Source organism: Ovis aries, chromosome 8 (assembly GCF_016772045.2).
Source record: "Ovis aries strain OAR_USU_Benz2616 breed Rambouillet chromosome 8, ARS-UI_Ramb_v3.0, whole genome shotgun sequence".
In the NCBI taxonomy this organism is placed as follows: domain Eukaryota; kingdom Metazoa; phylum Chordata; class Mammalia; order Artiodactyla; family Bovidae; genus Ovis; species Ovis aries.
In genome coordinates, this window is record NC_056061.1 from 83,634,948 (window position 1) to 83,653,869 (window position 18,922).

At 46.0% G+C, this 18,922-nt stretch overlaps 1 pseudogene; it reads right to left on the bottom strand.

Moving 5' to 3' along the window:
* Positions 1-6,853: 6,853 nt before the first annotated feature.
* On the bottom strand, positions 6,854-15,314 carry LOC105608365 (small ribosomal subunit protein uS11-like; annotated as a pseudogene).
* Positions 15,315-18,922: the final 3,608 nt, after the last annotated feature.

Here is an 18,922-nt window from a genome sequence, read left to right on the forward strand (position 1 = left end):
AGGAGACCCAGCTTCAATTCCTGGGTCGGGAAGATCCACGGGAGAAGGGATAGGCTAACCACTCCAGTATTCTTGGGTTTCCCTTGCAGCTCAGCTGGTAAAGCTAACCCTAGCCTCCAATGTGGGAGACCTGGGTTCGATCCCTGGGTTGGGAAGATCCCCTGGAGAAGGGAAAGCCTGCAGTATTCTGCCTGGAGAATTCCATGGACTATGGGTTGCAAACAGCTGGACACAATTGAGTGACTTTCACTTTCAGGTAGTTAGTGGTTAATCAACAAGATTTAATTTGGCACCTTCCCTAGAGCAGACCCACCCAACTTTGGAGATAACTGGAATGCAATCTTCTATACATTTTTAATCTTTCTGACTCTGTTTTTCTCCTTCTATATAAATGAAGGGCCACTGACATGGTAAAATGATATTACACAGGAAAATCCCATGGACAGAAGAGCCTGGTGGGCTATAGTCCATGGGATCGCGAAGAGTCAGGCATGACTTAGTGACTAAAGAACAACAATTAAGATTCCTCCCAGCACAGTGCCTGGCGCTAAGCAGGCACTTGAGAGCTAGGTTTCCATCTCTTCCCTTTCTTCACAGGTCGTGACCCCTGCTTTGAGGGGCTCACCACCCTCAACCCTGTGGTCAGGGCGAAAGCTTAGGGGGCTGCAGGGCTTGACTGAGCTCAGACCCCCACTGAGGCCTGGGTAGAGTGACAGCTTGCAAAGTGGGTTTGCGGGACCCGGGAGTGCCTAAATCGATGGTGGATTCAACAAGGGGGAGGTGGTCTGAGCCCCTCTCAGGAGGGTTTGCCTGGTGGTGGGCAGGAGGCGGGCAGGGAGCGGGGTCTGAGGCAGCAGAGGCTCCTCAGGGAAGTTCTGAAATGTTGTCTAGAGACGAAATCGCCCCTCCCGCGGCTTCCTTACTGTTGTTTCTAATTAGTTCCATGAATCTGTCCGGGTCGCTGAGGTTACTTTGAAAGGAAGCATGGAGAAGTGGGTGGCTTTCCTCTCCCATTGTCGGGTGACTAATAAAGCCGTCTTGTTTTGTTTTCTGGCCTGAGACTCTGTGAACATTTTAAGAAAGAACAGAGACCTTTTCAGAGAATGCAGAGCCTCTGTTCTGGAACTCCCCCCGGAGGAAGGCACCTCCAAAGCTCTCTACCCAGCCCCGCCAAGGGAGAAAACAAGAACACTGCCGGACTCAAACGTCCATGCTCGATGGAAGCGCCGACGTGCTGACATCATTCGTGCGTTTTAAAGCCTGACATGAAAACTCCTCTGAAAATGAAGCTAACAGCCCACGTGTTCACTTTGGTCATTGGACGAAAACAGAAAAGGAACATCTTCTGTTAAAATGAAGCCCTGTGAGCCCCAGGTGCCTCACCGGATGGAAGATCCCTCAGCCGGAGCTGTGGTGACTCAAGAAACCCAGGAAACCACCAAAGTTGGGAGGAAAATTCAACAAACCTGAAGGTGAAGAGCAACCCCACGAAAGAGCTTCATGGTATCAGTATATTAACTGAGACCCTCTGATAAGCAAACACTAAAATGTGAAGTTCTAAAATGATAAATCCATAAATGCAAAGTAATGCTGCTGTCTACCTTAAATGTTTCAGGTAAAATTTCTTTTGAAAATAAAAGTAAGAATATCTGAAAACAACAACAACAACTGGGAGGACCTCTCAAAAGCTGAGCAGGACTGAGGCAGCATTGCCCGAATCCCCAGAATTTTCCTTAACCTCCTGGTTGGGGTACAGAATGTAATTTGTGGGTCTGGAAAGACATGCATACTCATGTCGCAGTGACAATTTCATCTAATCATTCATAGATAGAGGAATCAGTTGTCCAGTCGCTCAGCTGTGTCCAACTCTTTGTGACCCCATGGACTGCAGCATGTCAGGCTTCCCTGTCCTTAACCTGGTGATTGTCAAAGACAGACTTCAAATTAAATGAATCCACTGCTGTAAAAACCACTGTCTTCTGGCTGAAAAGTTGCTTTCTTCATTGTCAATTTCTAGTTCATCATTACTTTTTCTCTACTTGATCATTTGAAATCACTGGATTTAGAAGTTTGATTTTGACCAAACAACAATGTCTTTAAAAAGTATGGCCTTAATTGTTCCCTTACTTTCAAAAATGCCATCACACACTGAGGGTGTCATTCATTCACCAAATATGTGTGCATGCATCTATCACATTTTGCAGGAGACTGTATTAAGAAGAGTCATGTAAACAAATCACAAGCACCTGAAAAGTTCAGTAAGAAGGCCAAACAATGAACGCAGGAAGAACAATCAGAAATCTATGTTTAATTCGTAAATAACACTCAGAAAGACACAGCCTGAGTTCAGCACCGAGAACCTGCAAGGTTGTCCGGAGTGGGCCAGGAGTCTTGTGAGAGAGATCAATCTGGATTTGGACCTTTAAAAATAAGGAAAAGTTGGAAAATCTTAGAGGCTAAGAGAAGACATTTCAGAACAGAAAAATTATGTGAATAAAAGCTTGAAATCTGAAAAATGTTGAAAAAGTTTCTTAATGGAAAGTTCCGTAGCCTGATACCAGAACCAACCAGCGATGGAATTAATGGGAAGAACATACCCTTACCTCATCTCCTCTGCTGCTTCGCTGCTGCCCTGGGTCCTGGCATACAGGGTCAGTGATGTAATTTGCCAAAGTAAATGCAAAATGAAAACGCACAGCCCGACGGGGTGGGGAAGCGAAACTCCCCTTCCCTTGGGCCCATCACACCAACACACAAGGAATGGATGACCCCAAGGAACTGCAACCTCTGCACAGGATGTGCTGGGCCCCTGGACCAGGAGCAGGTGAGAGGCCCCTGCCAAAGCCAGATAACAGCCAGCCTAAGACAGGACAACCACCATCTTGCTCTGCCCCAGATGCCGTGGGGCCTGCACTTGACTCTGACCCTCCTGGGCCCACAGGCAGGCCCTGACAGGAGTGGAAATGGAGCCTGGGCCTCCCCACCAATGCCCCTGGGCAGAAGGCAGCAGGGGTCCTAGCAGGCGAGTGGGGAAGGCGGAAGTGGAAGATCAAGAGAAGGGGAAAGACCAAGTCCTCGGGGAGCTGGGTAACTGAAAGACGTTGCAGTGCAGTCAGCAAATGTGAAGGGTCAAGTTATTCTGTGAATAACATATATTCTGGTTCTGCTTATTCCCCTGCACCCCGGAGACCCCCAAGACAGTGACTCTCCCAGCCTGACTGACCCCATCCTGTCACTCTTTGGAAAAACTGTCTACCATTAAGAGATGATGGACAGAATCAAACCAATTCATCAAGTGATTCAATGTGCAAAATCCAAAATAATAACTTTGAACCTCAGCTCTCCCTGTTATAGCTTATGTAACTATTTTTTGTCCCCTCTTTTTATTTAGTCTACTAGGACAAAAGACCAACTATCATATTTGCCACAGAAGGTCCTTAAGATGAATGAGCATCAATCTTTTTGAGCTACTGCTGTCATATCCTTCCATTATCGACGCATTGCTTACTTTTTAGATCATTTCACATCTTCCAAGAGAAATTTTGTTAATTCTTAACCACACTTAAGAAAAATCTGGGTGATTCCAGCTAAAGATTTGTCAATTTTGTTTATCTTTTCAAAGAACCAGCTCTTGATTTCATTTTGTCTTCTTAGTTCTCTGTTTCATTTATTTCCGGTGTAACCTTTGTTGTTCCCTTCCGGCGACTAACTTTGGACTTTGTTCTTCCTTTTCTAGTCTCTTGAGGTATAAAGTTAGGTTGCGATTGGAGATTTTTCTTTTTTCCTGAGGAATTTCCTCTTTCTTTTATTTTTTAAATTTACTTTATTGAAGTATAGTTGATTTACAATGTTGTGCTAATCTCTGCTGTACTGCAAAGTGATTCAGTTATACATATATATACCTTCTCTTTTATAATCTTTTACTTTGTGGTTTATCACAGGATATTGAATCGAGTTCCCTGTGGTATACAGTAGGACCTTGTTGTTTATCCATCCTGTATATAATCTGCTAACCCCCCAAACTCCCAATCCAACCCTCCTCCTTCCCCATCCCCTTGGCAACCACAAGTCTGATTAACTTCCCTCTTAGAACTGCTTTTGCTGTATTCCACAATAGGATTCTAGAAGTTGACTCTTCATTTCAGTTCTCCAAAGAGAATCAAAGGCCTGATAGCTTCCTGAAAGTAGGACAGAGCTTAAACACAAACAGAGAAGTCCTGACTCACAGGTCTGGGGTCAGCTGACATAGTTCCAGGAGGAGCAGCTGGAAACACACCTGAAGCCCCCCAGAAGCTGGTCCCTTGTGAAAGGCTCTGATGAGTGAGGGTCCCTGGGGAACATCACAGAAGGCCATTCACCCATGAAAACTACAATTCGAGATTCCACCGCAGAAATAAGACCTACCGTGGCATGCTGATTTTGCCCTCATGTGTTGCAAAGGCCTGACCTTGCCTGTGTGTGCTCAGTCGCTTCAGTCGTGTCTGACTCTTTGTGACCCTATGGACTGTAGCCCTTCTCTGTCCATGGAATTCTCCAGGCAAGAATCCTGGAGTGGATTTCTATGCCCTTCTCCAGGGGATCTTCCCAACCCAGGGATGGAACCCAGGTATCCTGCATCTCCTGCATTGCAGGTGGATTCTTTACCGCTGAGCCACCGGGAAAGCCCCGACTGATCTTAAAAATACATAAAATAGACATATTGGCCATCAGATGCATTATACTCCTAAACGAACCAGATATTTTTCAGTCAATTTTCTGATTAATCAGGCTGTTTGTCCTTCAGTCTTACACAAAGTTTTTCTAAAGGCAATTTGAAATCAAACAGCATTTTCTGTGATGTTTTTCCCCTACTTTTTATTTTTAACATTTTCAAGCTTGGAATAAGATGACAGAATGCCACAATGACTATCCCTACCCCCTCACCTACGTGCACCAGCTGTTACACTTTGTCACGCTGGCTTGGTTCAGCAGTAGTTCACCTTGGAGTCACACAGGATGAGCCTTGAGAAGGGTGAGAAGAGCCTCGTGCAGGCCAAGACGCCCTGGCTGCATGCCAACAGGTGGTTTCTCAGTCGTCAGGCATGTTGAGACCCTCTCGGCCTCTCTTGGCTAAGGCTTGACTGCTCTTTCTAGATTAAGAAACAAGAGAGATTAACTGAGGAAAAGTGTGCATTGCACTTACGCAAATGCACTTAAGGGAATGTCGATAAATTCAGTAAATACAGAGACTTCCCTGGCGGTCCAATGGTTAAGAATCTGCCTTCCAATGCAGGAAACATGGGTTCAGTCCTTGGGCAGGGAACTAAGATCTCACATGCCAAGGGGCAACCAAGCCCACGTGCCACAACTAGAGAAAGCCAGCGTACACACCGCAGTGAAGACCCAGCACAGCCAAAAAGAAAACATTCAATAAATAGAAAAAGAAAGAAAGTGAAGTTGCTCAGTTGTGTTCGACTCTTGGTGACCCATGGACTGTAGCCTACCAGGCTCCTCCATCCATGGGATTCTCCAGGCAAGAATACTGGAGTGGGTTGCCATTTCCTTCTCCAGGGGCTCTTCCCGACCCAGGGATCGAATCCTGGTCTCCCACATTGCAGGCAGACGCTTTACCTTCTGAGCCACCAGGGAAGCCCAATAAATAGAAAGTGTATTTTTATTTACTTCAAGCAAATTGCAAGCAAAACACATCTTACATTTGCATATATCAGACATCCACTCACCAAATGTATATGAAGCTCCTAGCCATGCCCAGCACTTTCCTGGACTCGAGACGTGGCCGCACAGGCAAGCTCAGACCTCATGACCTTCACCACGGAGGGACGGGGACCAATGACGATGTAGAACAGAAATGCCGCACCAGGATGTGTGATCTGGAGGAAATGAAACGGGGCAATACTTAGGGCAAAGTTAGTGACTCCAGCTCATCCCTCAGAACCATGGGCCCAGCGAATGGAAAGAGCCAGAAAAACATGTTCCAGATACAAACAGGAGGAATGGAGTAGGGGGAGGAGGAGGAGGTGAGCCCAGAAACCATCAGGCCCTGATGCATAAGGTCTCACTGGCCTGGAAAATAACTTGAATTACATTCTAAATTCAGAGGAAAGTCAGTAGGTTTTTATGCAGAGAAAGGGCACGATCTGAAAGAAATTGCAAAGATTCCTCTGGCTGTTGTGCAAAAACAGTGGTCGTAGGGTCTGTATTAGCTGCTACAGGATGCTGTAACAAAGTACCACAAACTGGAGGGAGGTGGGGAGGGTTAAAACAGAAATCTATTGTCTCAAAGTGCTGGAGGTCAGAAGTGCAAAATCAAGGTGTTGAGAGGTCTTGTTTCCTCCAAAGTCTCTAGAGGACGAGGCTTCCTTGCCTCTTCCAGCTCCTGGTGGCCCCAGGGGTTCCAGAGACAGACTGGGACCTAGGCCCCTTTGCTGCAGTGCTGCAAAGCTTGCACCTGGACACACCTCTCCTTGAAATACAGAATACAAAGAAACCATAAGGGACTAAAAATAACTGTGTGCATGCCCAGTGGGGGCAAATTCTGGACCAAAAGATGCCCAAAAAATCCAGCTGCTCTTTCTGAGGAGCTGGGAGCAAAAACTGGGTGTTGGGAGCAAAAGCAGGGTACACATGCCCCCCTGCACTCAACACCACAAAGGGGTGGGCAGACCACCCAGGCCACTCCTCCAGCCCGACCCTAAACACACCCCTGCCCTCACCCTGTATAAGGGACGATATAAAGGAACACGTTTGCCCTCCCCACCCCATGGGAGGGAGCAAGTAAACGTGTTACTTGTTTTTGCTTCCTCTTGTAGCCAGCACAGGAGCCCCAATAAAGCCTTGCCTCAATTTTTATTCATTTTTTTAACATCTAGACAATTTATTAATACAAAACAATAACTCGAGGAATCCAGTTCACAGATAGTGACCACGGTGACCCCCCTTCCCGCGGGTGCTGTCAGAGGGGTTGGGCGTGACATCCTCAATCCACCCAATTTCCATCCCTGAGCAGGCGAGGGCTCCAAGCACTGACTGGGCCCCTGGTTCAGGAGTCTTGGTGGTATTTCCTCCTGCGGCCTGGAGTTTGATGTGGAGGGCAGTGATGCCCAGCTCCTTGCATCGCTGGGCTACATCCTGGGCAGCCAACATGGCAGCAGATGGCAAGGACTCATCTCAATCAGCCCTTCATCCCACCAGTTATACAACAGATGGTTTCCTTGCCAGAAAGATCAGTGACATGGACAAAAGTGTCACTGAAGTGTGCAAAGGTGTAGCACACACCAAATACATTTTCTCCTTCAGCCACCTGAAGGCCAAGGCTGATGACCTTCTCTTCCTTCTTTTCTTTCCCCTTGAGAGCTGTTATTTCTGCATGTCTTCTCCACGCTCCACCCCCAGAAAGAGAGCTTGCTTGAATTTCTTGTCTGGCCTCTTGTTGTTGTTTAGTCACTAAGTCATGTCTGACTCTTTGAGACCCCGTGGATGGTAGCCCACCAGACTCCTCTGGTGGATAAGGATTTCCTAGGCAAGAATACTGGAGTGGGTTGCCATTTCCTTCTCCAGGGTATCTCTCTGGACCAGGGATTGAACCTAGGTCTCCTGCACGGGCAGGTGGGTTCTTTACCACTGAGCCACCACCTCTAGTCAATTTCTACTGACTGGGGAAGGTCAAGAACTCAGTCGGTATCAGGCCTGGGTTCATGGCAGCAGCATCACAGTCTCTGCCTCCATCCTCACGTGGCCATCTTCCCTGTGTGTGTGTGTGTGTCTCCTTGTCTCTTCTGCTCACAAGCTCGCCAGCCAGATAGGATTAGAGCTAATGCTAGTGATTTCATTTTCACTTGATTGCAACTGCAAAGATCCTATTTCAACATAAGGGCAGATTTCCAGTTCCCAGGGGTTGGGACTTCAATTATCTTTTAGGGGAACACAGTGGGCAGGGGCACGGGAAGAAGTGAGGGGCTCTGTGGGGCTCCTGCCGTGTCCAGATCCGAGACAGGCAGCTGCAGTGCTTGGACAAGGAATGGGGGATACGAGGGGAGATTTTGTAAATCTACCCACAAGACTTAGGGAGAGTGAGAGCAAGAGGGCCATCAGAAGTGCCTTCTAGAATTTCAGATGACAAAAGTAGGAAGATGGTGCGGCCATTTACGAGATGGGAAAGTTAAGAGAAAGATCGAGTTTGGAGAACAAATCTGTAGCTGTCTTTGGAGCATGTTCAACTTGAGATGCCTTTGAGATGCGCCTGCGGAGCTATCAAGGAAACTCTTGAGTCTGCATGTCTGGGTCTCGGGGGAGAAGTCAGGACTAGACGTGTGGATTTGGAAATTAGTGGCATGGGGATCTTCATTTTAATTTCTTCTTTTTCATGTTTATTTATTTCTGGCTGCACTGGTTCTTCGTTGCTGGGCATAGGTTTCTCCAGTTGCAGCGCTGTGACGCTCCGGGTTTCTCATTCCAGTGGCTTCTCTTGCTGTGGAGCACAAGCTCTAGGGTCAGTAACTGCGGTTCACAGGCTCTAGAGTGCCGGCTCAGTAGTTGTGGCACAGAGCTTAGTTGCCCGAGCAGGGATGGAACCTGTGTCCCCTGCACTGGCAGGCAGATTCTTAACCACTGAACCATCAGGGAAGTCCTTAAACTGAATTTCATCATGAGTAGGTCAGTTGAAACTTTGAATGAGAAAGTGATTTTTAAAAAATGATAAAGGCTAGTTTAATCACCAATATGTTGCCAGAAAGTAATTGATGTGACGAAAAGTGAAAGTGTTAGTTGCTCAGTCGTGCCTGACTCTTTGTGACCCCAATGACTGTAGCCCACCAGGCTCCTCTGTCCATGGGATTCCCTAGGTAAGAATACTGCAGTGAGTAGCCATTCTCTTCTCCAAGGGATCTTCCCAACCCAAGGAGCAAACCCAGGTCTCCTGCATTGCAGGCGGATTCTTTACCCAATGAGCCACCAGGGAAGCCCAGTTACTTGAAGCTCATAGCTAAACAGAGAATGTTGTGGAGTCACTGGCCGATGGTTTCGTTTACTCGGATATTAGGAAGTGAGGGGACCGTGCGTGGCTGGCTTTGTTACTCTGCGACTTGTGAGCCCTGGAATTTGGTTATTAATCAAGCAGAAGTGAATCCTGTGTGACATGACAAAAATGTTTCCATATTTCGAACAACTGTTCTTAAATCCAAAATAATCCCATAAGAAAGAGCTCCATTTGTTGATGTATGACTGCTGACAGCTTCTAAGCCTCATCCTTCCGGCCAACCCCTCCACCACATGGAGCAAGAAAGCCTGAGTGCGCCCTCTTTCGGCCCAGAGGGACAGTCCAACCATGGAAGCTTTTCCCATGCCTGGACCCTCAACTCAGCCCCGCCCCAAGAAGCCCCAGGCCAGTCTCTTCCTTGCTCTCTCAAGACTTGTCTGGACCAGCTTGAGAAGCCTATTCTGCTCTTCCCAAATGCCTGATTATGTGGGCAATAACCTTTCCACACACCCTCCTGCTGTGAGTGTGGCATCAGCAGTCTTAGCATCCAAACCCAGGGCCAGGTGGGATTCCATCTCACTTCTTCAAAGCAGTTAAAACAAAACCCAGGAATCAGCAGTAAAGTAGTGTTTAGGGAAGAAAAGGACTGTTTACCACTCCAACAGAAAAGACAGGAAGAAGCTGGGAAGGCTGATGAAACAGTGTCCGATAAAACAGCTGGATCCACAGGAGAGGAACCTGCAAGCCCGGGGCCACTCGGTGAGGCCCCAGCACCCCTTCAGAGGGGCATAGAGCCTCACCAGCAGAGAGTAAGAGCAGGCTGATGGTTGAGCCATGTTCCAATACAAATCAGAATCTCAATTTGAAAGAGAAAAGTGGAAGTCGTTCAGTCGTATCCGACTTTTTGTGACTCTGTAATACAGTCTGTGGAATTCTCCAGGCCAGAATACTGGAGTCGGTAGCCTTTCCCTTCTCCAGGGGATCTTCCTAATCCAGGGATCGAACCCAGGTCTCCCACATTGCAGGCAGATTCTTTACCAGCTGAGCCACAAGGGAAGCCCAAGAATACTGGAGCGGGTAGCCTATCCCTTCTCCAGCAGATCTTCCCAACCCAAGAATCGAACTGGGGTCTCCTGCACTACAGATGGATTCTTTACCAACTGAGCGATCAGGGAAGCCCCTTGAAGTAGAAAGGTTAGTAAATTACAGAAATTTGCTTCTTGTGTTTGGGGGCTAGAGGACAGGTGGGGAGGCCCAGGAGATGCAGACAGCACGTGAGGCACAAAACTCACATCCTCCAACTTGCAGGACAAGACGAGTGACTGTGTTACCTGGAAAGCATACACCTCTGTGGTTTAACTCGTGTTTTCTCTAAACCAGCGGTCTCCAGCCTTTTTGGCACCAGGGATTGGTTTCGTAGAAGACAGTTTTTCCATGGACGGGGATGGGGGGATAGTTTTGGGTTTGCCTGCTGCTCACTTCCTGTCATGTGGCCCATTTCCTAATGGGCCACAGACGGGTCTATGACCCTGGGGTTGGGGACCCATGTTCTAAACCACTCACAGTTTTCAGGTTAAGCCTTCTCAGAGCTGGTAATCTCTAAACATGTGTTGTATCTTGTTTCTACACCCTGGTTTTTGTACTCCTTTGTAGGAAATATGTACCAGATTATAGAAAGGCTCAGTCAGGATGGGGCTATGGTGGGGCGGGGCCAGTGCGTGCTTTCTGATGCAAAGGTCTCCATGGAGAACATGAGAAAACACACCATGTGTGTTGGTGCAAAAAAGGAGGGCAGGGAAGGACAATCAGGGAACTTTGAGTGATACTGCAGAAAGGATGTGAGAGCCGAGTTCCAGCCCCATTTCTGTAACTGACCTTAGGAAACTCATTTAACATCTCACTTCCTCAATTTCTCCTCCATAAAAGAGCGAGGTTCAAGTGGATGGTCTCTAAGGTCTGAAATCACTACAGTTCCATAATTCATGGTCTCTAAGCCAAAGACGTCAGGCTTAAAAAGTTACAAATGACAGAGATGTGGCCAGATAGAATCCCCTTCCAGCATGACTTGTTTGTAGCCTGTGAATCCATCTGAATGAGGTTCCAGGTCTCAGATCCTACCAGATCCCCCCATAAATCCTGGGAGACTGCAACCCTGTTATTTCCAGGGCTGGAGTCGATGGGCGCCAGCCTCTCCCGTCTCTGCCACACACCCCTTTGGAAACCACTCCAGTCACGAGGCGAACGGGAAATAACTCAGGTCTTCCAGTTCCCGTGGACGCTGTACACGGTTTCTCCACTGGAGCTGCCAAGATGCTAAGCTCCTGTCCGCAGTTTTAAGTGGCTGCTCTCGAAGAGACCAAGCAAGATGAGGGATGCGGCAAGGCTAGCCCCAATGCACAGAGTGCCGGAAGCCAAAGCCGACTTAAGCCCACAGAACCTGGACCAGGAAAAGGCTGGTTTCCTCTCTGTTTTGAAGGCACGAGAGACGCTCCCGAGAACCAAGAAGTCAAACTAACCCTGCTTGGAAGGATCTATATTCTAATGCTTTCTACATTATGCTGTTGGCCAGCCAGCCACCTGGCACATCTGTTTCCAGCTACGAAACTGTTCTTGGAAAACACTCTGGCACACGCATCCTGTCCTCAGACCATCCCCTCTCTCCAGGACCCCAGGAAAACCAAGACAAAACCAGGACCCCCGGAAAACCAGGACAAAGGTGGCCCTGGTGAAGATGAACTGAACCAGGTTCTATTGACTCACATTAAGACTCTGCAGAAGTCACCACTAATTTACATCTAAGTTGCATCCAGTTATACAGGAAATAAAGTCAGGCTTTGCTTGCTGATGTTATGGCTTTTTCCACGCATGCATGCTGACTTGCTTCGGTTGTGTCCAACTCTGTGCGATCCCATGGACTGACTGCAGCCTGCCAGGCTCCTCTGTCCAAGGATTCTCCAGGCAAGAATACTGAAGTGTGTTGCCACGCCCTCCTCCAGGGGGTCTTCCTGATGCAGGGATCGAAACTGTCTCTTACGTCTACCAGCATTGGCAGGAGGGTTCTTGACCATCAGCACCACCTGGGAAGCCATCTTGAGCCAAATCATGCGCCACTGTCTTCTTTCTCCGGATGGATATTTGTTACAAAATTACTCCTCCCTCTTCCCTGCAAATGGAGAGAACTTCCCCCCACCCGGTGTTTAAGCCCTTTGACCCTTTCTTTTGTCTACGAAGGGCTTCATCCACGTGGAGAGGGTGACAGGCCTGAGAAACTGAGGGACATCATGGCTGGCCTAAAGAAGAGGACTTTCACTTCTAATTACAAAACAAACCCACAGGCAGGAAGGCCAAGGGTCTCCAAACAGAGGAAAATAGGCTGCAAGTGTCAGACATTTTTTTATCTCTCCCTTAAGCAGCAGGATGAAACAAACTACAAGTGCCAGATTTTTTTCTCTTCGCCATACAAAATTAAAAGGAGGTTTCTCTATGGAAATGTTTTTCTTAAGCTATGTTAATGAAACTATGTATTTGCTTTGGAATTTACCTTTCTTCAAAATGGTTCCACCTAAGACTAACTTTTTTTCTTTTCTCAAACCTTGGGCTGATAATAGCTCAACAAACCAGTATTCCCATCAATTGTTTTACAGCTGGGGGATGACACACGCCATGCCATCCTATCTCAAAAATGCACATTGTGGGAGAGGGGTCTGCTGAAACTCATCAGCCTTGAGGTATCTCTCTTATCTGATTCACAGCTTTCTAACAGACATAAAACAGCTTGCTAAAGACTAGCAGGGGGCACTCTCCGTCCCCCTTCTGATGTTTATGTCAGACGCTTTCTCTGTACCTTTTTATACTTTAGTAAAATTCTGCTGTACAAAAGCTCTTGAGTGGTCAAGATGGGTCCCTGGTCCCAAAGCTAAATCTTCTTCTTCAGAGATCACAAATCCGACACCGTTCACTGTAATCTATCATTTCCCTCATAATTATTCCTGAATTGACATAATTTGATGAACCAGTCAAATACGGGAGGTGCATTCAGTCTCTGGGGGACTAGAATTAAGAGTGAGAGGTGTCCCTCTGGTTTAAGAGGAGCCCATGGTGGGCACCACCTCTGCTGAGAAGTTCCTGTTCCAGAAAAACTGGGTTCCCCACACACTCGAGTGGGGAGGATGCATACAAACTCACACGTCACTCAGAAGAATAAGTCCATGATTCGTACATAAATGACAACATCAAGACACTGGACTTCCTGGTCTGGCTGGTAAGACTTTGTCACTCCTGATGCAGAAACCTGGTCCCTGGCCAGGGAACTAGATCCCATATGCCTCAACTGAGAATCTGCATGTTGCAACTAAGGCCTTGCATGGCCTAAATAAGCAACTAAATAAAATATTTTAAAAAATAATAATAACCGTTACTCCTCCTAGTCCTGGGCATTGCCAAGCACTGTGCTGGTCCTTCACCTGTCTGCTCCCAGATCCTTCCCCTTGGTCCCTTCTTTGCTACCCTTCCTTCCCCAGCCCTGAGACCCCATCCAAAAAGTCCCTCTGACAGATATCAGTGCATTTCCATTCAAAAGGATGGAGAGTGTGACTGGATAGCCCGCATATTTGGACTACAAGTTTTCTAGGAAAATACTGGTCATAGGAAAAATGCATTCATAAAATCACAAGAGAAAAAAAACAAAAATGGTGAACTATACCATTTAGACATGTGAGTCAGTGATAATGTTAGTGTCTGCAGTCTTCATATCAAAATGTTGAGTAAATAATTGTAAGAACTGTTAGTGTTCCCATTTTGGACTTTCCTGGTGATGCAGTGGATAAGGAATCCACCTGCCAATTCAGGAGACATAGGAGTCTCAGGTTCGATCACTGGGTCGGGGAGACCCTCTGGTGAAGGAAATGGCAACCCACTCAGTATTTTTGGAAATCCCATGGACAGAGGAATCTGGTGGACTACAGACCACAGAGTCACAAAGAGCTGGACACAACTGAGCGCACACAGGATCCCGTTTCACAGGTGGGGCCAATGGAACGCTATTTGTATGGCTCCAGAGATTTGTCAAGCGTTGAGTGTAAAACTATGTTCAAGTCGTCCAGGGGGTAAAACCTAGAGGCCACAACTGGAAACGGTGCCCTGCAGACAGGTCAAGTCACTTATCACACATGACTGTCTAACCCGCACTCCTCAGAAGATGCAGGTTCAGGGTCACCAAGGGGAATTTTTATTATCTGAACCACAGCCAGAATTCTATTAGGGAGGGAGATAAGCCTCACTAGTTGCTCTGAGTAGAAGGTGAAGATCTAGGGGAATATCTGCGTGGAGAAGCCTGGGCCACCAAGGCAGGCACAGTCAGGGGGCCGTGGGGGAACCAGTGATCAGACAAGGAGGCGAGAGAAGGCAGGAGGGGAGGAGAGGAAGCAAGGACGTGAGAGGGGAGAGGCAGAGCCAGAGGCAGTGAGATGGTAACCAGTGGGATGGCCGTGGAGCAGGGCCGTGAGAAACGTCCCTGGCCGGAGGCTGAAAGTGCTCAAGGGTGAAAACATCTGACGTCAAACACCGGATGATATCGCTTGTAATATGTGCAATCGCAACTATAACACAGATGGGACTTGCCTGGTGGTCCAGTGCTTAGGACTAGGTGCTTTCACTGCTGAAGCCCTGGTTCGATTCCTCCTGGGGGAATTAAAGGCTCGCAAACCTCGAGGCGCAGCCAATATGTAAATAAATAAACAAGCAAATAAACAAATAAAATATGAACACATCTATGAAACAGAAATAGACTTACAGACATAGAGAACAGACTGTGGTTGCCAAGCAGGCAAGGGTTGTAGGGGAAGGATGGATTGAGAGTTTGGGGTTGGCATGTGCAAACGGCTATACATAGAATGGAAAAGCAGCAAGGTCCTACTGTAGAGCACAGGAGACCAGATTCGATATCCTGTAATAAACCATACTGGAAACGAATATGAAAAAGAATATATATATGTATGACTGAGTCGCTATGCTGTGCATCAGAACCAAATACAGCACGGTAAATCAACTAGACATCAATAAAAATTTTTTTTAATGTCTGACATGACTTTTAGGTTCTGCACTGTGGTACTAGGGTTAATACTTGAGTGTTTTAAATGTTTCAAATGTTATTCATTTTCTTCCTTCTATCAGATCTCATCTCACATTTCAACCCTGACCGCCCCTGCTGCTGCACACCTGACCCTGTCAAACAAGGTACCTTGATCCTTTCTGGGCGTAAAACAGTCTGTTTCACGTTATAACCACCCCTTTCCGAGTCCTTTTTCACCCCGTTTCTCCTCAGCTTCTCCCCAGACTTCATGACCGCGTGTGTGTGCGCCTGTGTGTGTTCAGTGGATGTCAGTGTCTGTTCCGGTTCTCATGGCTGCTATGCTGACACCTCTCGGACCTCCGGCTTCCACTGCCAGATTCTCAGCGTTTTTAACGTTCTCATGTGTATCATGAAATCCCACACCTGACAAAATGCGCTCATTGGCTGGCAGGGGCATTGCCCGCCCCTTCATCAAGTTCTCTCCTCTTGAACGTGGCTAACAAGCCTCCTTGGAAGCCTGACATTGCCTTCAGAATCATTAAAGACCACGCGTGAATTATCAGCCTCTGTCAAAACAAACTCCAAATAGTTCCTGATTGCAAAGTATGGTGTAATAGCGCTGCTGGCAAGGGATGAAACTAATCTCATGCAAATAACTAACTGGTCTCAGTGTAACTGTGACCTTGGGCAGCTGAGCCCTGAAGAACATGAGGTGCCTTCTAGCTGGAGCGCTTCAGAACTTAGAGGCCGTCCCTGCTGCTGAATCAGACAGATCTTGTCCTGATGGATTAACCTCCCCCATGTTCCACACTCAAATGTAATCTTAGCTAGAAACCTGAGCCTGGACACCCACGGTCCTACAAGCATGGAGTGATAATCTATTGCCAAAAACCTGGTTGGGTTTTTCCAGAAAGAGCCCAACTGCAGATTTAGGGGTGTCTTATCTTCCTCTCATTGCCTCCTAGCCTCTGCCCCATTCCACGCCATCAGATCCTTCCAAAAAGGAGGAAATGAGAGCTCTTACGGTCCACCAGAGCAAACATTCCAATGCCTTTAGCATCTCAGGTCTGCAGAAGACACTCGTGGCTAAGAAAGATGCTGAAAACTGCTGTCCTGGACCAACCCCACCTTCATCAGAACCAGTTAAGAGAAAGGGAAGAAAGGGCACTAATTTTAATGTGTGCAAGCAGTGCTGGGCAGTAGCATAGCATAACTTGTTCATCCGTTATCTCTGTTACAATCAAGAACACGCAGGCTCAGAGAGGCTATTGACCATGTGCGTGATCATAGCAGTAGGAAGGCTATGATTTGAACTTCTGCTTCTGACACGGAAACTTACCCTACTTCCACTAGATCCGTAGCTCTGTGGGGTACTTGACTACGAGGCAGATGAAAAAAGGAGCGTGTTTTTTTTTTTTTAATACACACCTTTATCAGACTGAAGAAGTTTCCTTCTGTTCCTAATTAACTGAGAAGTTTTATTGTAAATGGCTATTGAATTTATCAAATGCTCTCTCTCAGTCTACTGAGATGAAAATACAGTTTGGTTTTGGTTTGGTTTTGTTGGGGAGGGGTTTAAGTTTGTGAATTATATAGATTGATTTTCAAGTTTCATGACAACTTTGCACTCCTGGAATAAATGTATTATTCAATTTAATATATAATTGCTAAAATTGTGTTGAGAATTTTTATACCTCTTCTCATAATAATATTATTTCCTTATAATGCCTTTGTCTGGTTTTATTATTGTTTCTCTTTATCTTTTTGTGGGGGGGGAGGGGGTGCGCCATGCAGGAGCTTAGTTCCTTGACCAGGGATGGAATTCAAGCCCCTTGCGTTGGAAGTACAGAGTCTTAAGCACTGGATCCTCAGGGAACTTCCTACCATTTATAGAAGGTAGTGTTAACCTCATAATGATTCCCTGGTGGTGAAGATGGTAGAGAATCCCCCTGCAATGTGGGAGACCTGGGTTCAATCCCTGGGTCAGGAAAACTCCCCAGAGAAGGGAATGGCAACCTACTCCAGTATTCTTGCCTGGAGTATTCCATGGACAGGAGCCTGGTAGAATACAGTCCATAGGGTCGCAAAGAATCAGACACGACTAAACAGCTAACACATTCACTTTTCAGCCTCATAGAATGACTTGTGAAGTATTATTTCCCTTTTCTTCAATTGTCTGGAAGACTTCAGGTAGAATTGACATAATTTTTCTGTAAATGTTCGGTATGATTCCTGAGTGAAGCATCTGGGCCTGAAATTTTCTTTGTGGGAAGTTTATAACTACAAATTCAAATTTTTAAATAGACATTGGAAAATTTGGGTGATTTGTCTTTTTTTGGGTGGTTTTGATAGCTTGTGTCTTTCAAGGAAAGTATCCGTTTCATCTAAGTTGTCAAATTTATTAGAATAAGATTGCTCGGAATTGTCTTCTATTATCCTTTAGTATATGTGGGATCTGTAATGATATCACATCTCTCATTTTTTATATTGGCAATTTCTGTCTGCTGTCTTTGTTTCCTGATTAGTATGACTAAGGTTTACCAATTTTATTGATTTTCTCAAAGAAGCAGTTTTTGGCTTATTAATATTCTCTACTGTTCTTGAAGTGTAATTTTTATATTGTTTCCTTTCTTCTGCTTATTTTAGTTTGCTTTTTTTGTTTGCTTATTTCCTAAGTAGAAAGTAGAATTCATTGATTTTGAGATCTTTCTTCTTTACAAAATATAGCCATTTAGTGCCCTGAATTTCCTAGTAAGTACTGAATTAGCGACATGTCACAAATTTTTATATATTGCATTTTCATTTTAGTTCAGTGCAAAGCACTTTCTAATTTCTCTTTTGAACACTTCTTTGATCCCAGAGTTCTTTACAAGTGTGTTGTTTAATTGCCAAACATCTAGGGACTTTCCACAGACCTTCCTGTTACTGACATCGAATGTAATTCCATTATGATCAGAGCGCATACAGTGTATAACTAGAATTCTCATCAATGTATTCAGATTTTAGGGCCCCATACACAGTCTATCTTAGCGACTGTTCCATGTTCACTTGGAACAAATGTGTACACTGATGTGGTTATGTGGAATGCCAGTCAGGTCAAGCTGGCTGATAGTGTTTGCTCAGGGCCTCTTCTATATCTGTGGCAGTCTTTCATCTACTTGTTCTGTTCATTATTGAGAGAGGGACATTGAAGTTTTGGACATGGGAACTTCTGAGTGAAAGAATCAGCTTTCCAGGACTTCCCTGGTGGTCCACTTTGCCTTCCGACGCTGGGGGTGTGGTTCGATCCCTGGGCAGAGAGCTAAAATCCCACATGTCTCATGGCCAAAAAACCAAAAATACCATGGCCAAATATTATTTCTGCTTTTATTTCTTTATAAAGCAGAAATAATATTGTAACAAATTCAATAAATGATCCACATTGAAAAAAATAAATCTACCTTCCACTGCAGGGAACACAGGTTCCATCCCTGGTTGGGGAACTAAGATCCCACATGCTTCAAGGCAACTAAACACGTCAACTAGAAAGCCCATGCGCCCAAAGGAAGAGCCTGTGTGCCACAACCAAGTCCCAACGCAGCCAAAAATAGACATTTTTTTAGGAAAAAAGAAATCTCTGACATGATTGTAGCTTGGCTATTTGTCTTTGCAATCCTACCAGTTCTCGCACTATATATATTGAAGCTCAGTTATTAGAAGCATGAAAGTCTATGATTGTAATGACCTCTTGATGAACTAACACCTTTATCATTACAAAATGACCTTCTTTATTTCTGTTCATCTGCTTTGGTCTGAAATCCATGTTGTCTGATATTAATGTAGTCACCCCTGCTTTCTGATTAGTGTTAGCATGATATATCTCTTTTCATAGTTTCACT